The 26,626-nt window shown below is 40.2% G+C and overlaps 1 protein-coding gene across 1 annotated transcript in view; it reads left to right on the plus strand.

Annotated features, from left to right (window-relative positions):
• The first annotated feature begins 7,964 nt into the window (after positions 1–7,964).
• Positions 7,965–26,626, plus strand: part of LOC145303416 (intraflagellar transport protein 27 homolog) — a 57,168-nt gene continuing 38,506 nt past the window's right edge. Inside the window, exon 1 of the mRNA XM_080144743.1 lies at positions 7,965–8,097. The gene's annotated coding sequence lies outside the window, so the exon portion shown is untranslated. The remainder of the gene's footprint in view (positions 8,098–26,626) is intronic.

A 26,626-nucleotide genomic window follows, 5' to 3' on the forward strand; every position in this document is an offset into this window, starting at 1 on the left:
TTTTTTTTACATTTCTATAAATATTTCTTGTTTTATCATGAAACAATAATATGTAATAATAAAGTTATTTTTTTTACATTTCTATAAATATTTCTTGTTTTATCATGAAACAATAAAAAATAATCATAAAGTTATTTTTTTTACATTTCTATAAATATTTCTTGTTTTATAATGAAAAAATAAAAAATAATAAAGTTTTTTTTACATTTCTAAAATATTTCTTGTTTTATCATGAAACAATAAAATATAATAATAAAGTTATTTTTTTTAAATTTCTATAAATATTTCTTGTTTTATCATGAAACAATAAAAAATAATAATAAAGTTATTTTTTTTACATTTCTATAAATATTTCTTGTTTTATCATGAAACAATAAAAAATAATAATAAAGTTATCTTTTTTTTAATTCCTACAAATATTTCTTGTTTTATCATGAAACAATAAAAATAATAATAAAGTTATTTTTTTTACATTTCTATAAATATTTCTTGTTTTATCATGAAACAATAAAAAAATAATAAAGTTATTTTTTTTACATTTCTATATATAATTCTTGTTTTATCATGAAACAATAAATAATAATAATAAAGTTATTTTTTTTAAATTTCTATAAATATTTCTTGTTTTATCATGAAACAATAAAAGACATTAATAAAGTTATTTTCTTTAAATTTCTATAAATATTTCTTGTTTTATGATGAAACAATAAAAAATAATAATAAAGTTATTGTTTTAAATTTCTATAAATATTTCTTGTTTTATCATGAAACAATAAAAAAAATAATAAAGTTATTTTTTTTTAAATTTCTATAAATATTTCTTGTTTTATCATGAAATAATAAAAGATAATAATAAAGTTATTTTTTTTTAAATTTCTATAAATATTTGTTGTTTTATCCTGAAAAAATAAAAAAAAATAATAAAGTTATTTTTTTTACATTTCTATATATAATTCTTGTTTTATCATGAAACAATAAAAAATAATAATAAAGTTATTTTTTTTAAATTTCTATAAATATTTCTTGTTTTATCATGAAACAATAAAAGACATTAATAAAGTTATTTTCTTTAAATTTCTATAAATATTTCTTGTTTTATGATGAAACAATAAAAAATAATAATAAAGTTATTGTTTTAAATTTCTATAAATATTTCTTGTTTTATCATGAAATAATAAAAGATAATAATAAAGTTATTTTTTTTTAAATTTCTATAAATATTTCTTGTTTTATCCTGAAAAAATAAAAAATAATAATAAAGTTATTTTTTTTACATTTCTATATATAATTCTTGTTTTATCATGAAACAATAAAAAATAATAATAAAGTTATTTTTTTTAAATTTCTATAAATATTTCTTGTTTTATCATGAAACAATAAAAGACATTAATAAAGTTATTTTCTTTAAATTTCTATAAATATTTCTTGTTTTATGATGAAACAATAAAAAATAATAATAAAGTTATTGTTTTAAATTTCTATAAATATTTCTTGTTTTATCATGAAACAATAAAAAAATAATAAAGTTATTTTTTTACATTTCTATAAATATTTCTTGTTTTATGATGAAACAATAAAAAATAATAATAAAGTTATTTTTTTTACATTTCTATAAATATTTCTTGTTTTATGATGAAACAATAAAAAACAATAAAAACCTTTTTTTTTTTTTACACTTCTATATTTCTTATTTTATTATGAAGCAAGAAAAAAAAGAATAACTTTCATTTTTTAAATTTTTATAAATACTTATTTTTTAATTTAAATTTTTAAAAAATTTTTTTATTGCATTTTCACCCCAAACAAGGAAAAGTGCCACTTTGGTGTAGGGGGCTATTATTAGGGGCAACAACTACTGGGATACTATGTAGGGATTTGGGCTGCAAGATATCGGTTCACGTTACACTTGAACTTCTGCACGTCAGTACAGTTGGGGAAGCAGGGACCTGGAATGGAATTCCAGAGTCTAGCGGTTCTGGGGAAGAAACTACTGGAGTAAAAAGATCTTTTACATCTAGAGATCTCTACAGTGTGGGGTGGGATTTAGCAGCCTGTCGGGTTTGTTGAGGGTGCTCACGTCATGGGGGCACAAGTGATTGCAGTTCGTCGGAGCATTCACCACTAAAATACTTGTAGAAAAGGCAGAGGGATGCAACATTTCGTTGATGGGACAGAGGCTGAAGCTTAGATGCCAGTTCAGGGTCTATCAGGTTTGCGACTCTCTTTTGAACCTTGTCAAGGAGCAAGAGACTAGTAGCAGATGCACCAGCCCAAATGTGACAACAATACTCCATACATGGGCGAATGGTGGCCGTATAGAGGTACAGGATACTTTCGGGTGTTAGTAGTTGTCTAGCACGGTAGAGAGAGCCTACCTTTCTTGCAGCGGCCCTGGCAATGCCTTCAATGTAATTGTTCCAACTCATGTTTCCTGTGAACGTTAGGTCAAGGAGTTTGAAAGATGTACTCTCAGAAAAAGAGTCGCTGGTCATTGCTATAGGTGGTAGAGAGGGTTTCTTGTACTTATTGAATGACACTAGTTTAGTCTTGGTGGCATTGAATGTGACCAACCATTTTTGTCCCCATTCCACTACAGATTGGAGGTCTTCCTCTAGTGTTTCTGCCATTTCTTTAGAAATGTGTTCATTCGTCTTCCTGTCGTGCCTGCCATAGAATGTAGTGTCATCAGCATATATACCCATCTCAGAGGCAATTTTGTCGGGGAGGTCATTTATGAATATCAGGAACAATAGAGGTCCAAGGACAGAACCCTGGGGTGCTCCCGCATTTATATCATATTGTTTAGATGTACGACCGTCGAGGAAAACCTGGATTTTTCTCTTATCTAAGAAGGATTTAATTATGTTAAGTATTCTACCAGTGATACCGTATGATCTAATTTTCCTGAGGAGACCCTCATGCCATACCCTGTCAAAAGCCTTAGATATATCTAGAGCTACCGCTCTGCCCTCCCCCACTTTGTCCAGTGAATGGTATATACGTTTAGAGATTACAGTTAGGATGTCTGCTGTGGAACGGGCTTGTCTAAATCCATATTGTTGGTCAGTCAGAAGTTTAGCATCTGTAAGGTGATGGACTAGAGCATGGTTAATTAAGGTCTCAAATATTTTGGCAAAAAGTGGGAGGAGGCTAATGGGGCGATAATTTGATGGGTCAGTCCTTTCGCCAGAATTCTTGAATACTGGTACAACAGAAGAAGTTTTCCAACAGCCTGGAAAGCAAGCTTCATTAAGGCATTTGTTGTAGAGTTTGGAGAGAACTGGAGCTACTTCGGCTGAGCACTTTCTTAATAACACAGCTGGGATGAGATCGGGTCCACATGCTTTTGAAGTGTCAAGGTTTTTTTATGATGGCATGCACCTGAGCAGGGGTGATTTTCAGATCGTCTAGCGTGGCGTCTGTTTGCATAGGAAAGTCAGGTAGGGGGTGGTTAGAAGGCTCCAGTGTGGAGTTTGAGGCAAACCGACTGGCAAGCATGTTAGCCTTGTCAGTTGCTGAGGAGACAACCTCGTGATTGTTGGTTAGTGGGGGAATTGTTGATTGCCCATTATTTACTACACTGTTGTAGATTTTCCAGAAGTCTCGAGTTCCTAGTTTTTGTGCTTCAATGCGTTTTTTTAGTGGTTTCCGTAAATTCTCTCTTAGCTGTCGCTATTTCATATATTCATAGTAAAATATTTTATTTAAAAAAAAACAAAAAAAACTTTCATAGTTTACATTTCTATAAATAATTTTCTAAATATTCCAAATATGGAAATAGGTTAAATTTTTCACATTTTATCACATAATTTTGTCATCAATAAAGTATCACAAAACAACCGAAATCAAAGTTTATTTTTTTGTTTCATGATAATGCAAGTATTGAAACAATTTTTTAAATAAATTATTTCCATATGGTTTCATACTTCATTTCATGTTTAGTGACTTCAGTACTGTTGTTATATATTCGCTGCAGCCGTTCATTCAAATGTGCTTTTCAGTCTATATAATTTCTAAATCGATTTTTGTCATTGTCTACTATATATACACCTGGCTGTGAATAAAACACAACACAGCTGGTTTATAAAAATATTTTGTTTATTCCCAATGACAACCTTTTCAATTTAGTGTTTATATCAGTAAAAGTATGTGGTAGGAGTGTGATGTGGATGTTTTAGCAGTGAAGAAAAGTGTGTCAGGTTGTCCTCACTCTGTGACCAACTTTTCTGACCGATTTCTGTTGTCAATTTATATAAACATTCTTTCATCCTGGAATGTTTAATATTTCCTATTGTCTCAACCTTTTGACTGATATCATCTTGCATATTTCTGGTCAAATCATGCATTTCAATAGAAAAATGGTAGAAAGCCTCGTATTCCTCAAAATGGAATTAATTTATGTATGTACAACCCATCGAATGCCTCTCTTCTTGGGGTCACCTGATATATCAAACACTGTTCCATATTTTAGCTAAATAGAGTCCCCTTTTAGCGTCTTAGGTTTGTGTACTGAATTAATATATTTTGTTCAGATTTTGTAAAAGTAAATAAGGGGTAGAGAAGGAAGGATAGCATACAAAAAAAAAATCCCTTCATATATTTGACGAAAATTGCATTTTAAATATAAATTAATTAAAAGTGAAGAAGTATTGAAAATTTCATGAAAATCTGACCATTAGCTGAATTTTTACTAAATTTATTAAACACATCCCTGCATCTTCAAAGTGGCGACTAAATAGGAACGTTCTTTTAAGGTGTTCATAATGTAAACACGATTTTAGTCTTGTATTTTCATTGTTTTCGTAAATTAAACAAAAAAAAAAATGCTAGTTTCTTTTGGGATTCTTTTAAGGTCGTACAAAAGTTATGAAAATATTAACTTATATTAAAGTTACATCGTGTTACATATAATTGGGAGGGTAATTCCACGGCGCGCTTTCGAAGTACCTTTTTTCACTGACCGGGCCGAAGACAGAAGAATTAAAGTATAGTATCGAAACAGATACTATGCTTTGATCTCATCGTCGTAAAAAAAAAAAAAAAAAGAAAAAAAAAATCTAAAAGATAATGTCTTTTGAAGAGTGGTGATGGTAAAGATTAAATACAGAAATTTAGTTCCAGTTGCAGTTTCACAAACGGAAAAACGGCGTCAATGCAGAAAATGTCCCTTCTGGTTATTTTCCTCAAAACGTGAAATAGGTTATTTTTTAACACAAATCATTATAAACCGTTTTTGTGTATACACACACACACATATATATAAAGAAAAATTACATGTCCGACTCATTTTAATATTTGTAAAAAACAAAAAAAAAACAACACTTCTGTTTCCGAACTGTGTTGAAATAATTGTATTTAGAAAGCTATTCTTAACATAGAGACGTAACTTTTCTATACTTTCACCAAACAATTTAATTAAAATAAATAAATAAATAAATAATTTGAAATTCAGTTAAAAACGTTTTATTTTTTTTATTTATAATGTGGAACACTTTCTTCCCGTCTCCGAAGCAGCAACCGAAACTGAATTCAAGCAGCTAATCTTTACCATAACAACTAAAGGTAAGTATCAATATAGTTTCTATTACCATTCTCTTCCCCATAAAAGACAAACATAATCAAGTCTCAGAATATAAAAATAAATAAAAGCATTTTTTTCATGAAAATTAAGGGGGGGGGGTTATGATAAAAAGAAATTATTGGGATGTTTTTCAGTCATGACTTATTTGCCTCCCCACGAGGGCAAATTTGATACCATGGGAAGATTTTTAATGTGGGGGGAGGGGATGCACCTCCCTCCCAAAAGGAAGGAAATCAACATTGAAACAAAAATAAAGATCTACCTCAATCTGGAAGGATTTCTCTTCCTGTGACCGAGAACGAAACCGATATTATACTTTGATCCGAACTTTTCAGCTTTAAGATGGCTACCACTGGAAACAACATTATATTAACTAAATATTTATAGTTTTATAACGATTCAGTTTAATAATTTAATGACCAAACAATTCTGTAAAAAAATATAACGTAATTATTAAGATATTATTTGAGTATTGAACCAAATTGTTATAACACTAAAACTAATTTGGTTAACATACTGTTATTTCACTGGCAGCCATCTTAAAGCTGAAAAGTTCAAAATAATCCTTTGCTGCTCTAGTCTGAAGATCAAAGAGTTACGTCTTTGGATGTCTAGTCTCCCTCGAGATGCTTGTGCACCTATTGTATCGTGCTATTTAAAAAAAATAAAATAAATTCAAGTTTTATGATATATATATATATTGTTAAGTGTAAGTACAAAATAGTTACAAAACACCCTCCCCATATTAAGAATGGCTTTCTAAATAATGTTATTTCAGCACGGTACAATAAGTGCATAAGTATCTTCCCTCAGTTCTATTTTAGGACACTTTTTGGTCAAAGCTATCTATTTATCTCCCAACGAGGGCAACGTTAGACATGATCGGTTTTTAATTCAGCTCCCCTCTTAAAAGGGGGCATTTTGGATTGGGACAAAAATAAAGCCTGCTTCTTCAACCGAGAAGGATCTCTTCCTCTGACCGAGAACAGAAATCACACTTCGATTCAAGTTTGAAGAGATTTTGGGGTTTTTTTTAGTCATTTTTTTTAATGTGCCCCAACCCCATGGACGAAAAAAAAGTTTGTTTTTTTTCTTTTTTTTTTGTACTAAGGCTTTGTTTCTTTTCTCTCCACATTTTTTGTTGTTGTTTCTATCTCCAAGTTAGGAGACCCCTCTTTGTTCGTCTACTTCTCGCCCTCCGACCATCTGTCGTCGGAGTTGATCGAGTTCTTCCGCTTTCGTACTTGCGTAATGATGATACATCATCTTCACTCCTGTCACGACGGATAATCGTAGTCGGAGATTGTACCGGAACGAGTGCTTCTTGTTCTTGACGGCCCTTTTGTAGCGGACCTCGAGGTCTCGGATCTTCTGGTCGAGCAGGACGATTTGGTGGCACGCCTTCTCAAACTTTGCTTGGGCCTCGCGCATCTGTTCGCTCACATGTAAGTGCTCCATCATGGCCGATCCAATAACAACACAACAACGATCAGCCAAAAAACGGGTCACTTCCGTTTCTTCTCGCAAACACCAAACTTGGCAAACATAATAATGGTCGCACACACACACAAAAAAAAAAAACACTGTGTGACTTAGATTGTCTTCTTGTCACTTTATAAAAGGAAATAATCCGTAAAAATATAAAAGTTTAAAAAAGTCCTGAGATTATAAAAATAAAAACGGAAGCGTGACTTTTCGCTTATGTCGCTCTCCTGTAAAAGAAGATAGAAAAAGTAGCTGAAATCAAAACAAACTTCTTTCTTGTTAGATTTTTTTTTAATGCAGTCTTGTTTAAGGTTGTATGAGACAGTGTATGTCGTTTAGTGTGCAGCCAAACACCATGTTACCTTTTCAACAAATTTGCAGTATAGTTACCCCCCCCCCGAGAAAAAAATAGCAGAGTATACATTAAGTAACTTATCAAACGTATACACATTTTATTTCCTACTGCCCTGTCTGTGGCTATACTTTGAACGTTCTAAAACTATTTTCAGTATTTTATTTCAAAATGAGATTTCAAAACATTTTCCAGTACAGACAACAAAACGAAAAAAATGGTTAAAAAAAACCCTAAAAAAACAAATATAACAAATAAATATTACAAAAAGCAAAATAAGTCACTCTTCTACTTAACTGGATATTTGTTTGTATGTTTTAACTTATTTTAAAGTGTCTATTTAAACAGAAGTAGTATCGAGTGTTAAATACATAAAAAAAAAAAATGGCGAACATGAGATGATCATGCGGGAAGTCGAAAATTAAACAAAATATTGATAAATACCCACCCAACAAATATCACGATTTGATTTTTAGTCCACAAAGTATGGAAATAAAAAATAAAAAAAAAAACGTTTACAAGTGTTTTTGATATAGATGTACATAAGATTACTTTGATAAGTATGTTTTAACTTAAACAGGGATTTTATAATAAAATTGTAGGGGTCTGCGTTCGTGCCTGGCTTCCATAGAATGGGAATAGGCACACACTTTAATAAAGACTTTTCATATCTATCTGCGTAAGTATACTTTGATAATTATGTTTCAGTTTGAAGAAATATGATATAATAAAATTATGGGGTGTTCGTTCACGCCTGACCTCCATAGAATTGAAATATGTCACAAAGTTTAACAAGGTTTTTAATACAGATCCACAGAATATTGTGATAAGTGTTTCCGTGTGAACAGGTATGGTATAATATGGGGTTTATCTATTTTATTTTTACTTTCATCATATTTTGCTTTGGTTTTGATACCCCCAAATTCGAAGCTATCTCATTACAACCCTTCCTTTTCATAACCTATCATCTTCTATCTTCTATATATATAAAAGCGAAAATGTATGTATGTATGTATGTGTGTTAGTATGTCTGCTAAAAACTTTCGACAGACAGAACAAAAATTCACAAATTTGGTCTCATATGAAAGCCCCATCCTTCGCCCGACAAATATCGAAAAATTGGCCAAAAACATTAATTTTTTCACCCTGAAATCAGCACTTTTCTACATGGAGGGGTCAGCAAAAACTGTACTCTTATGATGATGTCTTTTCTACGCATGTGTCATACGACGTTGTAACCTGATTTAGTTTAAAGATTTTTTAAAAATTACCTAATTTCGTGTACGTTGTCTTAGGTCAGTGGGTTAGAGCGTTAGGCCATTATCTAAATGTTTTGGGTTCGAATTATGGTGTGAGATGTCTTTTTTTTTTTTTTTTTTCGATTTTTTAAATTTTAATATTGAAGCAGGGTTGTTTAAGCCATTTTTCACGTAACGTTCGTTTTTCTGTTTTTTTTTTCTTTCTAACTTCGCTTATTCTTAGGTTTTCATTAACACCCCACCCCCGATCGACCACACACACCCAAAAACACCCGGGCAACGCCGGGTACCCACCGATTTTTTAAATTTTAATATTGAAACAGGCTTATTTAAGCCATTTTTCATGTGTATTTTTGTTTTTGTTTTTATTTTTCAGATTTTTTAAAGAAGTTTTAACGTTCGTTTTTCTGTTTTCATTTTTGTTTTTGTTTTTCCGATTTTTACATTTAACATCGTTCGTTTGCCTTACGTTAGTTTCTTTTGTGTGTTTTTTTTTTTCAATTTTTTAAAGTTTTAACATTTTTTTATATAATACTAGCGAGGGGTACCCGGCGTTGCCCGGGTGTTTGTAGGTGTGTGTGAAAAAAAGCAGGTGCCCATGAAAAAAAAAGCCTTGCCGACGCGCAGTTGGATAATAGTAAACTGTGAAAAAAAGCAGGTGCCCGTTTTTGATTGACGTGACGGCGATAGCTATTCAGCAGTTAGCATTTTGTGCGGGACAGTTTTTAATGAGGTCAATAAATCGGTTTGTTTGTTTTTAAAAACCCGCTCCCTCGTCTCGAAATGAAAGCTACCGTCTGATATGACGAAGTCAACATTGACCAAACGTTACTTAGCTCTCTAGAGACCACTGGCTCTGGGCCTGTGGGTATTTATTTGCTCCCCCACCGAGCAAATTAGGCACAAGGCCAATTTTTAATGTGAGGAGTGAAGAGAGGGGGAAGGGAAAAAGGAGACCTCCTCCCGAGAGGTGGGAAATGGGAGCTGGTTAAAGGTCAGGTATGTGGGGTTGCCCCCACATCTGGTCTTTGCTTGCAGTATCTGTCGGAACAGAAACTACACCTTGATCTTGTCGCCCGGGCCCCGGAGGGCTCTGGGCCTGTGTTGGTTTATTTGCTTCCCCACTGAGCAAATTAGGCACAAGGCCGTTTTTTAATGTGGAGAGAGAGGGAGGGGGGAGGGAAAGGGGGATCCAGCTCCCGAGAGGTGGGAAATGGGAGCTGGATAGTAACTGTGGTCTGTAGGGTGATCCCTACATTGACCAAGTTCAGATATGTGGGGTTACCCCCACATATGGTCTTTGCTAGTCATAGCTAGTCTTTGCTTGCAGCATCCGTCGGAACAGAAACTACACCTTGATCTTGTCGCCCGGGCCCCAGAGGGCTCTGGGCCTGTGGATATTTATTTGCTTCCCCACTGAGCAAATTAGGCAGGAGGCCGTTTTTAATGTGGAGATAGGGGGAAGGAGGAGGGAAATGGGGATCCAGCTCCCCAGAGGAGGGAAGTGGGGGCTGGATTAGAAACTGTTGGTATCAAGGGTTGCCCCTTCAGTGACCAAGGTCAGATATGTGGGGTTGATATTTATTTGCTGCCCACATCAGCAAAATGTGGCACAAGGCCGGAAAGTGGGAACCCCGCAGGCTCCCCTAAAGGAGGGGCACTCCTGCAATTTTAAAAATTGCCTGAGTAACCCCGTCGGCATTCCCCGGTCGGGGCGCCTCAAGCAGCAAGCAATAAACTTGCCCCACCGGAAAGCCCGGTGGCAAGGCCTGGGAGGGTGGACCTCCTAGGTATTACCCAGGCGGTGTACCTCAGTCCAACAGGTGCTGGGCCGATTCCCGGCCCTTCACCTGTTGGGCTGAGTGTCAAGTGACGAATCCTTGACTTGACTGGTCAGATATGTGGGATTACCCCCACATATGGTCTTTGCTAGTCATAGCTGGTCTTTGCTAGTCTTAGCTTTGCAGCATCTGCCTGAACAGATACTACACTTTGATCTTTGACGCCCGGACCCCCGAGGGGGTTTTGGGGCTGTGGATATTTATTTGCTTCCCCACTGAGCAAATTAGGCAGGAGGCCGTTTTTAATGTGGAGATAGGGGGAAGGAGGAGGGAAATGGGGATCCAGCTCCCCAGAGGAGGGAAGTGGGGGCTGGATTAGAAACTGGTGGTATGAAGAGTTACCCCTTCAGTGACCAAGGTCAGATATGTGGGGTTACCCCCACATATGGTCTTTGCTAGTCATAGCTGGTCTTTGCTAGTCTTAGCTTTGCAGCATCTGCCTGAACAGATACTACACTTTGAGATATTAAATCTTTTATTCATGTTAAAAAAATACAGAAAAAAATCAACGATGAACAAAAAACTTAGGCACATGGCCAACTCAAAAGGGGGGATTTTGGGGGTCGTTGGTCATCCTTGTCACTCCAGAACTAAACAAAGTCAAAAGTTTCTCCCAGCTAGTATCTTCTTTCACCATAATACCGCATTCACCCTTTCATATTGGGGGACGTCCTAGTAACTCCCAATTTTTAAACATTTTTTATTGACGTGTAAAAACAAAAAAGATAACAATAAAATGGTAACAATAATTCATTTGTGTCGAGGGAGGGGGAAGAAAAAACAAAAGGTGATTAGTAGGACCCTCCCAACCCCGTCTAGTTGATAGACTGCCCGTTCCACTAGGTTTGTAAAAGGAACCTCGCTTCTGCGGGTCAGTCTCTAGGTGGGGATGCCCTCTAGATGGGGGTGAATGGAGAAAAGAAAATTTTGTGGGTAAGGGATGGAGGTTGACGCCCGGACCCCCGAGGGGGTTTTGGGGCTGTGGATATTTATTTGCTTCCCCACTGAGCAAATTAGGCAGGAGGCCGTTTTTAATGTGGAGATAGGGGGAAGGAGGAGGGAAATGGGGATCCAGCTCCCCAGAGGAGGGAAGTGGGGGCTGGATTAGAAACTGGTGGTATGAAGAGTTACCCCTTCAGTGACCAAGGTCAGATATGTGGGGTTACCCCCACATATGGTCTTTGCTAATCATAGCTGGTCTTTGCTAGTCATAGCTTTGCAGCATCTGCCGGAACAGATACTACACTTTGATCTTTGACGCCCGGACCCCCGAGGGGGTTTTGGGGCTGTGGATATTTATTTGCTTCCCCACTGAGCAAATTAGGCAGGAGGCCGTTTTTAATGTGGAGATAGGGGGAAGGAGGAGGGAAATGGGGATCCAGCTCCCCAGAGGAGGGAAGTGGGGGCTGGATTAGAAACTGTTGGTATCAAGGGTTGCCCCTTCAGTGACCAAGGTCAGATATGTGGGGTTGATATTTATTTGCTGCCCACATCAGCAAAATGTGGCACAAGGCCGGAAAGTGGGAACCCCGCAGGCTCCCCTAAAGGAGGGGCACTCCTGCAATTTTAAAAATTGCCTGAGTAACCCCGTCGGCATTCCCCGGTCGGGGCGCCTCAAGCAGCAAGCAATAAACTTGCCCCACCGGAAAGCCCGGTGGCAAGGCCTGGGAGGGTGGACCTCCTAGGTATTACCCAGGCGGTGTACTTCAGTCCAACAGGTGCTGGGCCGATTCCCGGCCCTTCACCTGTTGGGCTGAGTGTCAAGTGACGAATCCTTGACTTGACTGGTCAGATATGTGGGATTACCCCCACATATGGTCTTTGCTAGTCATAGCTGGTCTTTGCTAGTCTTAGCTTTGCAGCATCTGCCTGAACAGATGGTATTTATTTGCTTCCCCACTGAGCAAATTAGGCACAAGGCCGTTTTTAATGTGAGGTAAAAACCAGCTCCCCTAAAAGTAGGCAAAAAGGGGGCACTCTGGTTACCAAAAATAATAATTGTCCCAGTATAGAGAGTTTCCCCTCCATTGACTGGTACAAATCATCTTAAGTGCAGTATCTGCCTGAACAGATGGTATTTATTTGCTCCCCCACTGAGCAAATTAGGCACAAGGCCGTTTTTAATGTGAGGTAAAAACCAGCTCCCCTAAAAAGGGGTCACTCTGGTTACCAAAAATAATAATTGTCCCAGTATAGAGGGTTTCCCCTCCATTGACTGGTACAAATTATCTTAAATGCAGCATCTGCCGGAACAGATACTACACTTTGATCTTTGACGCCCGGACCCCCGAGGGGGTTTTGGGGCTGTGGATATTTATTTGCTTCCCCACTGAGCAAATTAGGCAGGAGGCCGTTTTTAATGTGGAGATAGGGGGAAGGAGGAGGGAAATGGGGATCCAGCTCCCCAGAGGAGGGAAGTGGGGGCTGGATTAGAAACTGGTGGTATGAAGAGTTACCCCTTCAGTGACCAAGGTCAGATATGTGGGGTTACCCCCACATATGGTCTTTGCTAATCATAGCTGGTCTTTGCTAGTCATAGCTTTGCAGCATCTGCCGGAACAGATACTACACTTTGAGATATTAAATCTTTTATTCATGTTAAAAAATACAGTAAAATTAACGGTGAACAAAAAACTTAGGCACATGGCCAACTCAAAAGGGGGGATTTTGGGGGTCGTTGGTCATCCTTGTCACTCCAGAACTAAACAAAGTCAAAAGTTTCTCCCAGCTAGTATCTTCTTTCACCATAATACCGCATTCACCCTTTCATATTGTGGGACTTCCTAGTAACTCCCAATTTTTAAAACATTTTTTATTGACGAGTAAAAACAAAAAAGATAACAATAAAATGGTACAATAATTCATTTGTGTCGAGGGCGGGGGGAAGAAAAAATAAAAAGGTGATTAGTAGGACCCTCCCAACCCTGTCTAGTTGATAGACTGCCCGTTCCACTAGGTTTGTAAAAGGAACCTTGCTTCTGCGGGTCAGTCTCTAGGTGGGGATGCCCTCTAGATGGGGGTGAATGGAGAAAAGAAAATTTTTGTGGGTAAGGGATGGAGGTTAGTTTGTATTTCTTTTTCTCCAAGATGGGTAAAATTTAGAGGAAGGGGTGAAAACAAAAATTGCAGGTAAGAGGGGATGGGGATCTTGGAGGCTTCCTAATCGGGGAGGGATGGAACACACACTCAGCTAGCTGAGAGACTACTTGTTTAATTTAACTTTACAGAACTGCGCGTTCCACACCTAGGCGGGGAACACGTATTCAAATTTGGCTCCTCTTCGTACACACAGACTTGCCACATGTATCCATCTTCTGTCAAATGCCGCGCGATGCAGCCTTCTTCTATCACATCTGATCTTCACCCGTAGTTGGTGTTTAAAGAACGCGATCAGATCTTGATCAGAAAAAGACAACACCCCCCGGCAACCTTGCAGACGCGACGTCCAAATCACCATTCTCGCCACGGCCAGAATCGTAACGTAGACCATTTGTCTTTCTCGGTCCCACGGCGGCCTCACGTTGTCCACAACATTGGATACAGTAATTGGGCGAGGATGCTCAGGATCGATGCGAGCCGTCACCCCACTGACGTACGACCAGTACTGGCGGAGTTCGCGGCAATCGAAGAAAGCGTGATCCGTAGTTTCCACAGCTGTTGTCCCACAACGGGGACAATCAGGCGACTCCAGAAACCCAGAACTGCATTGTATGTTGTTGAGTGGAAGTGCATTTCGGGCCAATCGCCAGGTCAGAGAGAACTCCGAATTGTTCAGATGACTCGAACCTGGCGCCCAGCTCCACGCGGAGCGGATCTCACTCTGCTGCCACCCCAAACGCGCGCATAGCGGGTCGTCAGCGGCCCCCTTCACTAGATCCCTGTGGAGTTCCCTACGGGTAGCAGTCACAAGGTCACTGGACCTTGGTAGTCGCTTTAGCGCGGCTCGGCACTCTTTCATGTAGGCAGATTCTCCCCGCGGCCTGCGACGGCTCTTGATGGAAGGGTCGAGAACGAGGTCGGGGAAGGCGGCAGTAACCACGGGGTGCCACGGTTGGTCCTCCTGCATATAGTGGCTCAGGAAGGCCAGCCTCTCAGCATCTCGATGACACTTCAAGTCCGGCATTCCCAAGCCTCCCTCACACGGACGTTGAATACAGACCTGTCTGCTCACCCAGTGTCTTCCTCTGTCCCAAAGGAGCGAGGACAAGAGTTCGACAAGAGCTTTTAGGTGTTGTGCAGGCAGGGGAAGTACGGCCAGTTGGTAAAGGATGAGAGGAAAGACGTAAGTGGCGCACGCCTCAGCTCTACCCTTTAAGGAAAGTTTCCTAGGAAGCCACGAATTGACTGCAGCCTCCACCTTTGACCGTACCTCCAACCAATTCTTGTCAAGCTGGAGACCCGGTCCGAACCACACGCCGAGGATCCGGACCGGGCCATCTGTCCAGCTGAAGGGCGCAGGGAGGTTTGCGTTGCCACTCCATGCGCCCAACCGCAGTCCTACCGACTTGTTGCGGTTTATCTTGGCCCCTGTAATTCTTTCGTACTGTGTGAGTGCCTCCGACACGACCTCAATGTCTCTGAAGCCCGACACGAAGATCGTGACATCATCGGCGAACGCGGATACCTTGGCAGCTGAGCCGCCAGGCAGAGCCATTCCGCGCAGGGCCGAATTTGCCTCCCCATGTCTCAGCTTGCGGAGAAGAGGCTCCAAAGCCAGGACATAAAGCAGGGGCGACAGCGGACAACCCTGACGAACCGACCGAGAGATAACAAAGGGTTTCGAGCGCTTTCCGTTGACTTGCACGACAGCCATGGGCTGTCGATACATTATGGAGATCCACTTGCAAAAGTCCGGTTTAAAACCGGCGGCCTCTAAGACAGATGCCAGGAAACGATGGTCGACCCTATCGAAAGCTTTGGACTGATCTAAGTTTATCAGCGCGGCTTCCGTGTCGTCATCTATTCCCCCCTCTAGGATCATGCGGATCAGGTGCAAGTTGTTCTGAATCGATCTCCCCTTCACAGCGTAGTTCTGTTCCGGTTCAACCAACTCGTCGATAACAACCTGCAGCCGATTCGACAGGACCTTGGCCAAAATCTTCAACTCTGTGTTTAGCAGAGTTATGGGCCTGTAGTCGTCTAACTCTTCCCCTCCATGCCCGTCACCTTTCTTCAGCAATGTGATCACTCCCTTGGTCACCTGCCCTGGGATGGATCCCTGAGCAAACCAATGGTTGAACATATCCGTCAGAAGAGGCAGAAACATGGGCGACAGCCTCAAGTACAGTTCGTATGGCAGACCATCAAGTCCTGGCGATCTGTCACAGCTGACCTGCTTCAGCGCAGTAAAGACCTCCCGCTCCGTCACCCGGCCCTCGCAACTAGCCGCTCTAGCCGCCTCGAGGCGGGGAGAGTCGGCCAAATAGTCGCTAAACTCAAGGACCGGAAGATCGGGCTGCTGCGTAAAACGCTCCTCGAAATGTTCTCGAAACCCCTCGCAGATCTCCCGAGTCGATTCCAGGGTGCGTCCATTCGGATGTTTGATTTTTGCAATGTATTTGTCCGAGCCACGCCTAGAAACCTCACGGCGCACGTCTGCATCAGAATTGACTGCTTCGTTGCCTATCTTTCTAAGCCTAGCTCTAACTACTTGGCCTTCGTAACGCTCGCTAGTCTCGCGTAGAAGGTCCTGCTTAGCTAGTTCCTGACTAACCCTATCACCCTCCCCCGTAGCCTGGGCTAGTTTCTGCTCTAGCTTCTTCTTCGTCTTGGCCTTATCTAGTGCGAGGCGCTGGGCATACTTGACGGAGAAGCTTCTGATCTTGGCTTTGAGACCTAACCACCACTTACTCCCGGTAACCGCCCCCACTAGTGCCTTTTTAATCAATTCTCTTAACTGATCTTGGAAGTCTTGTATCTCCAGAAGGGAGGTGTTTAACTTCCAGTACCCCGCTAACTTAGGCCTATTTCCTAGCTTCAGCCGGGCCATAACTAATTTATGGTCCGTCTGGCCTAGCCAAGTGAACGTGGGACAAGATAAGAAGTCTACTTCGCCTCTCCTAACTAACATCCTGTCCAAATAAGTATTTGGATAGGAGGAAACACTATTGGTCCACGTCCACATCTCCCGCCCTGGATGCTCGACCCGAAACCTGTCGACCAGACCGCATCTAGCCATCAGATCAGCCAGGCTGGACTCGCACCTCTCCGATCCTCTAGCTCCGCCTCCTACCTTATCTATGTCGGGGTCTAAGATGGAATTCCAATCCCCCATTAGCACTACCCGCTTCCGACAATCTACAAACGCGTCAAGCTGACTGAAGAATGAGACCCTCTCACGAGCGGTGCTGGGCGCATGAACCGCAATCACCCGAAACACAGAATCTTTTACGGCAACATCGGCCACAACCAGCCTACCCACTGCATCTCTATGGACAACGTCGACCGTCGCCGACAGGGTACGTTTAACCAGCACGGAAACTCCCTTCCCCCGCGGGCTGCCATATGCTGAGAAAACCTCAAAGTCTCGGGCCAGCACCTGACAGTCCACAGAGGAAACGAAATGCGTCTCCTGAATCGCAGCGACATCCACTCCCAGGGACAAGAAGTCGTGCCGGAGGCGAGCCGCCCGGCCCGATGATCTCAAGCCCCTCGCATTCAGACTAGCCAAATTCAAAGCCATGGTACCTACCTTAAGGTGTGTTACACTCAGCTCCGAAGTCAGCCGGGGAAAGGATACCGACGTTGTGTGCAATGCTCAAGGTGGTCAGGTTTTTCATGTCCTGACCTTCTCTCACAATGCCGCCGACATCCAAAGGGTAAGTCAATTTAAGGGCCCTATAGAGTGACGGATGGACCAACACTGGGACCCTTCCCTTGCATTGTTTTGCGAGTTCCTCAAGGGAAGGGTCATTTTTCCTAATCAGTTCAATTCCCGGACCAGCCCCTTCAGCGGCTTCCAGCATTGTCCACACGTTGGTTTTGCAGGCCTCAGGAAGCCTGACGAAAGTTGTTAGCCGTGGGGCGTCCGGGAAATTAGAGGGGACATTAACATCTTTTCCCCCTATCTGTTGGCAGTCCAGCAGAGGTTTTAAATTTTTTCTCTGCCGGTGTGGTACGCCCATTGCCACAGACAGGGGGTCTACAGAACAAAGTTCCTCTCTCGTTTCGAGGGCGAGAGTCCCTGTTGGAGTGAGTCCGTAAGTGGGAGAATCTGAAGGGTCTCTCCCCCTCCCGGGTTCATTCTTTTCTTTCTGGGATGGCGGCTCAATTTGCATTGGTGTGGGGACGAGTGTCTGTGTGGTGTCTGGTGTTGGTGTTGGTGCGGTGTCTGGTGTTGGTGTGATGTCTGGTGTTGGTGTTGGTGCGGTGTCTGGTGTTGGTGTTGGTGCAGTGTCTGGTGTTGGTGCAGTGTCTGGTGTTGGTGCGGTGTCTGATGTTGGTGTTGGTGCGGTGTCTGATGTTGGTGTTGGTGTTAGTGCGGTGTCTAGTGTTGGTGCAGTATGTGGTATGGGGGTAGAAGTGGGTTGTGTTGTTGTTAAAGGTGGTGTATGCTCACAGGGAGTGGGGGCTGCCTTTTCTTCCCCTTTCCTTTTCTTTTTTATTCTTTTGAATGAACCGGGGAGTGGTGAGGTTGAGTTCCTCTCCCTCTCACTAGCAGATTCATCCTCAGAGGAGCAGTGTTTTCTTCGCTTGATCCCCGTCTCAATTGGTGTGGGGACCGTTGGTTGTTGCTGCTCCTCTAATTGTTGTTTCTCCGGTTGATGCTGTTGCTTTTCTGGTTGCTGCAGCCGTTTTTGTTGCTGCTGTTCTGGCTGTTGCTGCTGCTGCTGTTTTTGTTGTTGCTGCTGTTTTCGTGGCATTGGTTGTGGAATTGGCCGCGGCAGCTGATGTTGCTGCGGCTGGTTCAACGGCTGGTTTGGCTGCTGCTGCTGTGTCTGCTGCCATGGCTGTTGCTGCGGCTGTTGTGGAGGCTGCTGTTGTTGTTGCTGCCTCGGTTGTTGGGTTGGTTGTGGGACGGTGGCAGATGGGATTGTGGGCTTCCATTTCCGCCTCATTACCGTGATCCATTCCTCCCCTTTGGCCTCCTGCACAGTTTTGGGTTTCCTCGGTGCTGGGGTTGGTGCTCTGGTTGCAGGAGTTGTGACAGCCTGTTTGGACACTGGTGCTGTCTCAGAGGTTGGGACCGCCTTTAGTGTCACTTGAGTAGGAGTTGACCTTTGAGGGCAGCTCTTGGCCATGTGACCCTGTTTTTGGCAGAACCAGCAGTGCGGACGACGCCCCTCCACTACTACTGTCATAGTTGCCTCCTTAAATGTCAGCTGTGCTGGTATCGCCTGGAAGCCTTCTTTCTTTAGCCTCATGGCCACAGTGTAGCTGCCCAAGTGCATGCCGGTTTTCGACCGCACTGGGGTTATTTTTTCCACCTCGCCGAACTGTGTGAAGAAGGATCCCAGGATTTCTGCTGATATTTGCATAGGTACATTGAATACCTGCACCCGGGTCCTTGTCCTGCCCTGGTATTCGGGCTTTAGTTTTGTTCTCCCATACTTAATTTCCTGTAGGGAGAGTCTCTCCGCATCTTCCTTGGTGGGTAGGAGGATGTCCCACATGGCGTAGCTCCTCTGGTACAGGTATAATACCGGGATGTTTAGCTTGTGTAGGAGCCCTGCCATGTCTTCCTTTTTCATCCCTAGGAGGCGGTTTTCCGGCATATCCGAGATGATGAGGGAGAGCACTCTGTCTTCGATTGCCTCCCAAGCGCCTGGCACTGGTTTAATTTCTGCCCCCTCTATGTATTGTCTGTACTTGGTCAAGTACAAGTCTCTATACTCTTGAGGGGACAGTTGCTTCTCTACAGTCTTCCCCCATGCCGACCCTCTTGTTGGTGTTGGATCTTTGGTGAGGTTGGACTGTTTTTGCTGTTCCTTGGCGGAAGGGTTGCTATTTTGAGGCGCATTTTCCTTTCCGCTTTCCTTTGGGACCGACTCTCCCTGCTCTATACTTCTTCCAGGAAATACTTCCCTTTTTGGGGAGTCGGCCTCCTGGGGAGCATTGTCCTCTTTATTGTCCTTGGGAGCTTTTGCCCCTTTTGTTTTGGGGAGGTTTAGGCTGTATGCCCCCTCGTTTTCTTGATTTGCTCCCCTTTTGGGGCAGTAGCCCTCCTGGGGAGCACTGTCTCTCTTATCGTCCTTTGGGGCTACTGCCTCTTGATTTTTGTTGTCAGAGCGGGATGCCCTGTCCAACATTGTTTTTTCTCCCCTTTGTGGGGAGTCGCCCTCTTGGGGAGCACTGTCTCCCTTATCGTCCTTTAGGGCTACTGCCTCTTGATTTTTGTTGTCGGAACGGGATGCCCCGTCCAACATTGTTTTTCCTCCCCTTTGTGGGGAGTCGCCCTCTTGGGGAGCTGCTGGTGAGTTTTCTCCTTTCTGAGGGGCGTCCTTTGGTTTAGTGTCCGGGCGGTATGCCCCGTTGCTTTTTGCTTCCCCTGTTGAGGAGTCGTCCTCTTGGGGAGCAGTTTTTCTTGTGGTAGCCCCCTGGCTGGGGGTATCGGTATTGGTGGTCCCCGGGCTGGGGGTGTCCATTTTTGAAAAAAGCTCTCTCTTCCCTGTTTTGGGGCTGTGATTAGAGTCGAGTTTCGCTTTTTGTTTATACCGAAAACCGAATGTAACGCGTGCCGATACGGGAAATGTGGAATAATTAACGTTTGAAAGTTAATAAAATTAAATAGACAGGCGAGCTCCGTGGTTAAGTGTGAGATATTACAATTTATAGATGATATAAAAAGTTTTAAGAAGTTGTGAAGCGAGCGAGCGCTTCTCTGAAAGAAGCTTTTTGTGGACATTGAGGAAAAGCGTACATACATACATACATACATTTTCGCTTTTATATATATAGATTTAATTTTTATTTAATATTTAAAAATATTTACTTCGCTTATTCTCATGTTTTGATTACCTCCCGCCCCCCACCGCCCGGGTACCCCCCCCCCCCGCTTTATTTTTCAGATTTTTTAAAGAAGTTTTAACTCCGTTTTTCTGTTTTCTTTTTTGTTTTTTTAGTTTATTTTTTTTTGCTTCGCTTATTCTTATGTTTTGATTAACACCCCTCACCCCCGCCCGAGCATACGCACCTCCAAACACTCGGGCAACGCCGGGTACCCCCCCTCCCCGCTAGTACTTTCATAAATCAGAGTCCATTTTCTGTTTGCTGTTTTTGAACCCAGTCAACGATGGGTACTTTTGCTAGTATATATATAAAACATAAAAAACAAATTGGTTGCTTGCAATGCTTGACCACCTGTTGTAGTCATGAAATGACTTACTTTTCAAGTAATCCCAACATCCAAGTGTAAGCTCCCCTCCTGCGGAGTTAGGGTTGGTGATAAGCTAAATCACTGTTTTATTATTTTTTCAGCTGGCAGTTATTCAAAGCTAAGCGACCACATCCAAAAAAAATCAACCCCCATTTTTTTTTTGTCTTTTGATAAGTTAGCAATAACAAATTCAGAAATAATAAATTTTATAATCAGTTCCTACATTTTAAAATATACAGGTCGGTAAAAAATTAAATGTTAATATATTTGATGAAAGCTATTAGTTGTAGTTTTCCTCCCGATTTTTCAACTGATAACTATATGCAGTTTTTTCTTTTTGTTAAATTTTTGGAGTAGTATGCAACATTGATTGAGTGGAAAAGAATGTAAATAAAGTGACTAATTAAAATTTTGGTAAATTTAGTTTTTAACTCACGTTCGACGTTTCCCAAGATTCAAGCAGACCCCTGTGGCCCTGTGAACTCCTGTTCCAAGCTCAGAACCTTTCATTACCCTTTCTATTTAAAAAAAAAAAAAAAAAGAAAATGAATTTTTTTTACTCTTTTTTACTTCAAATAAGGCATATTGTCACTTGGGACCATGTCTACAAGAACATTATATGGGGAGTTGAGCAGAGAGATGTCTGTTCACATTACATTTAAATTTATGCATGTTAGTACAGTCCGGGAAGTAAGACAGAGAGAGAGAATTCCAAAGTTTAGCAGTTCAAGGGAAGAAACTATCAGGGTAGAAGGCTTTCTAGCATCTACGGACCTTGACGGTGAAGGGGTAAGATTTTGTTGTTTGTCAGATTAATCAGAAGTATTTATGTTGAGGCAGCACCAGAGCACATTCCATTAAAATACTAGTAAAATAGGCATAACAATACAACATTGATGTGACAAAGGAAAGAGCTTGGTTGATAGTGTGGGGCCTATTAAGTTTGTGACTTTTTTGTACCCTATCTAAGAAGAGACTAGTTATAGATACACCGGATGTGGCAACGATACTCTATGCATAGGCAAATGGTAGCTGGAGATACAAGATACTGTTAAGTGTGAATAGCTTTCCAGCTCGGCAGAGAGACAGAGTCCACCTTCTTTGCAGCAGCCATGGCAATGTTTATATGGATTTGTTCTAATTCATATTGTCTGTAAAACCGTAGCATATTATTAATCATGGCAATTGGTGATTAATAATATTATTAGTTATGGCAATTGGTGATTAATATTATTATTAGTTATGGCAATTGGTGATTAATATTATTATTAGTTATGGCAATTGGTGATTAATATTATTATTAGTTATGGCAATTGGTGATTAGTAATATTATTAGTTATGGCAATTGGTTATTAATAATATTATTAGTTATGGCAATTGGTGATTAATAATATTATTAGTTATGGCAATTGGTGATTAATATTATTATTAGTTATGTGCAATTGGTGATTAATATTATTATTAGTTATGGCAATTGGTGATTAATATTATTATTAGTTATGGCAATTGGTGATTAATAATATTATTAGTTATGGCAATTGGTGATTAATATTATTATTAGTTATGGCAATTGGTGATTAATATTATTATTAGTTATGGCAATTGGTTATTGATATTATTATTAGTTATGGCAATTGGTGATTAATAATATTATTAGTTATGGCAATTGGTGATTAATAATATTATTAGTTATGGCAATTGGTGATTAATATTATTATTAGTTATGGCAATTGGTGATTAATATTATTATTAGTTATGGCAATTGGTGATTAATATTATTATTAGTTATGGCAATTGGTGATCATTAATATTATTAGTTATGGCAATTGGTGATTAATATTATTATTAGTTATGACAATTGGTGATTAATATTATTATTAGTTATGGCAGTTGGTGATTAATAATATTATTAGTTATGGAAGTTGGTGATTAATAATATTATTAATCATGGTAATTCGTTATTAATAATATTATTAGTTATGGCAATTGGTGATTAATATTATTATTAGTTATGGCAATTGGTGATTAATATTATTATTAGTTATGGCAATTAGTGATTAATAATATTATTAGTTATGGCGATTGGTGATTAATAATATTATTAGTTATGGCAATTGGTGATTAATATTATTATTAGTTATGGCAATGTGTTATTAATATTATTATTAGTTATGGCAGTTTTTATTAATAATATTATTAGTTATGGCAGTTGGTGATTAATATTATTATTAGTTAGGGCAATTGGTAACTAATAATATTATTAATTATGGCAATTGGTGATTAATATTATTATTACTTATAGCAATTGGTGATTAATAATATTATTAATCATGGTAATTGGTTATTAATAATATTATTAGTTATGGCAATTGGTGATTAATAATATTATTATGTAAGGCAATTGGTGATTAATATTATTATTAGTTATGGCACTTGGTGATTAATAATATTATTAGTTATGGCAATTGGTGATTAATAATATTATTAGTTATGGCAATTGGTGATTAATATTATTATTAGTTATGGCAGTTGGTGATTGATATTATTATTAGTTATGGCAGTTGGTGATTAATAATATTATTAATCATGGTAATTCGTTATTAATAATATTATTAGTTATGGCAATTTTTTTTAATTTTTTATTTTTTACAAAGGCATCACTACATTATCAAGGCCCAGAGGCCACTCAAGGATAAGGGTTAAAGAGTGTACAGTAGAAATTGGTTAATATAGTAATCATCAGTAATGGAAATTTGGTAAATTTGATAACTTATATGGAACGGCTCATCAAGAACTTATTTACTTTAGACTTGAAGACAACCATATTGTAGTCAGCCGGAAAGCAGGAAAACGGAAGACAATTCCACAGGCGTGCAGTTCTAAGAAAGAAGCTTTGTTCATGGAATCTACGTTTAGGTTTAGGCACAGATAAAGAGTGGGGGAAATTATTGATAGTGTTTACAGCTAGACGAGTGTTTCTTGTTAAAGTTTGGCGAGGGGGGACCATAGATTGAAGCTCAGTTGAACACTTTCCATGAAAATAACGATACATCAGAGACAAACTCGCAACATCTCTTCTGTGAGATAGAGGTTGCAAGGAGGAGAAAAGGACATCTCCTACGAGGCTACGAAGTCTATTTTGAACTCTATCAAGGCAGGACAAGTCCTTTCTAGCAGCTCCTTCCCAGATGTGGCAACAGTATTCCATCCTTGGACGTACCTGGCTCTTATATAGATAGAGAATAGCATCAGCAGTGAGATATCTACCGGATCGATAGAAAGATCCCACCATTTTTCCAGCGGCCTTGGCAACAGATTTGATATACGTGTTCCATTTAAGATCAGGAGTAATGGTCAAGCCTAGAAGCTTGTCAAAACTTGAGGCCTCCTGAAGACGAGAGCCATTCATTTCAATTGATGACAAATGTGGATTAGAATGTTGATGATGTAAAGAGAGAAGCTTGGTTTTAGATGCATTAAAAGTAACCAGCCACTCCTTTCCCCATTGTACTACGTGCTCAAGATCAGAGGAGAGAGAATTGGAGAGAACTTGGTCGTTTACTGTCTTAGATGTGGTACCATAAATGGTAGTGTCGTCAGCATAAATGTCTACAAATGATGTAAGGATATGATTTGGAAGATCATTAATGTAGATCAGGAAAAGAGTTGGGCCCAGGATGGATCCCTGAGGGACACCGGCATTAATACTGTGAGCTTCTGATTTTTGCCCCTCAACTACTACTCTTATGAACCTATCAGAAAGAAATGATTTAATAATTGAGAAGACTTTTCCAGCTATACCATAGCTAGCGATCTTATGAAGTAAACCTTTATGCCATACCCTATCAAAGGCTTTAGATATGTCAAGAGCAATTGCCCTAGAAAGATTGCCACCGTCGAGAGATTTGCTAATCCTATGCGATATAACTGTAAGGACATCTGCTGTAGATCTAGCAGAACGGAAACCATATTGAGTGTCACTAAGAAGGTTATTTTTGTTGAGATGGTTGATTACTTCTGTATTTAACACAGATTCTAGCAACTTACTCATGACGCACAGGAGACTTATTGGCCTGTACTGAGAGGGGGATGAGCGATCACCTGAATTCTTAAATACAGGGCATACTGATGAGATTTTCCAGGGAGATGGGAAACTATTCTCCTTAAGACAACGTTTAAACAGTTTTGTAAGTATGGGCGCTAGTTCAGGTTGAAGTTTTTTGAGTACTATAATTGGAATACCATCAGGGCCAGTTGCTTTACTCGAATCAAGGTTTTTGATTAGCTTCGCAACATCACATACAGATATACGTATATCACATAGCGTGTTTTCTGATACAGGAGGAAATATTGGGGGTTGGTGGTCTTGGTCGCAAAGGGTAGAATTAGCTGCAAAGTTCTTGACAAAGAGTTTGGCTTTGTCTGATGCTGACGAGATTACCTCAGGTCCATTGATAATAGTTGGGATGGAGCACACGCTTCTGTTCAGGATTCTGTTTGCTATTTGCCAAAACTGGTGGGAACCAAGCCGCTGCTCAGCTACTTTGGACTTAACAGATTGAGCATACAACTCTCTTGCGTTCCTTATTATTTTCTTACAATGGTTGCTGGCAGTCCTGAAAACGGCTTTAGTTTCCATACATCTATTACGTTTGAAGCAGTGGAAAAAGTGATTTCTGTGCGCAATGGCAGCAGCACATTCTGGAGAGAACCATGGCTGGCTGTTAGGTTTTTGCTGAAACTTTTTAGAGGGTATGAAATGGTCAATACCTAAAATTAACCATTCAGTCAGGTCTAATACTATAGAGGACACATCCTTTTTAAACATGGAATGCAGAGGTAGATCAGATATAAATGTACGGAAGCTATTCCAGTCAGCCTTAGTGTATCGATATACTGTACGATGAAGAGGTACGTCTGGGGACTTATTACATTTCATTTTTATCTTAATTGATACAACAGAGTGGTCGGAAGATCCAAGAGGCGACAGAACAGAAACTGAACATAGTTCTGGGCAAGTTGTGAGAAAAAGGTCTAGTAGGCTCGCATACTGGCCGTCATTATCGGGCACACGGGTAGGTTCCTGAACAATCTGAGTGAGGTCATAGGCAATGGAGAAATCATGACAGAACCTCCCCTCATCATCGGTCTTGTTTGAGTGGGTCAACCATTCGACGTTGTGAACATTGAAGTCTCCACATACGTGAATGTTAGCTGAAGGATAAGTAGAAAGGACTTGGTCAATTTTCTCAGATATGCTTTTAAAGATAGTAACTCCGCTGTTGTGGGGGCGATAGAGAGTAAATATAAATGCAGTAGTGTGAGCTAAAGCAACCCGGAAGCACATATAGGGTAAGTTAGGATCTTCCCTGGAGATGTCCCTCCCACATGGAAAGCTATCTTTAATATAGGCACATATTCCATGCCCATGGCGATCTTGGGGGTCAGATTTAGAAGTTAAGTTAGAGTATCCTGTAATTACAAACTCATCTAGGGAAATAGCCTGTCCAATGCCAGTTTCACTTAAAAATAAAAGGTCTGGTTTAGTCTCCTGTAATTGGGTTTCAACCTCTGGAAGGTTAGAACGAAGACCCCTGATGTTGGAGAAGGAGACATGGTAGTAGGGGTCTACGTTGGAAGTTGGAGAACCGGGTTTAATCGTGTATTTTTTCTTGAAACTTGTCATGATGAAATTTTGGAATTTGTGGACTAGGTCGTCAGATTTACTTAGAGCAGGACAGAGAGGGGAAACTAAGAGAGAAAAAGAAACGAAGAATTTTTTTTTTTTTTTTT

This window comes from Euprymna scolopes, chromosome 19, assembly GCF_053919585.1.
Source record: "Euprymna scolopes isolate OS-2025 chromosome 19, ASM5391958v1, whole genome shotgun sequence".
Lineage (NCBI taxonomy): Eukaryota > Metazoa > Mollusca > Cephalopoda > Sepiida > Sepiolidae > Euprymna > Euprymna scolopes.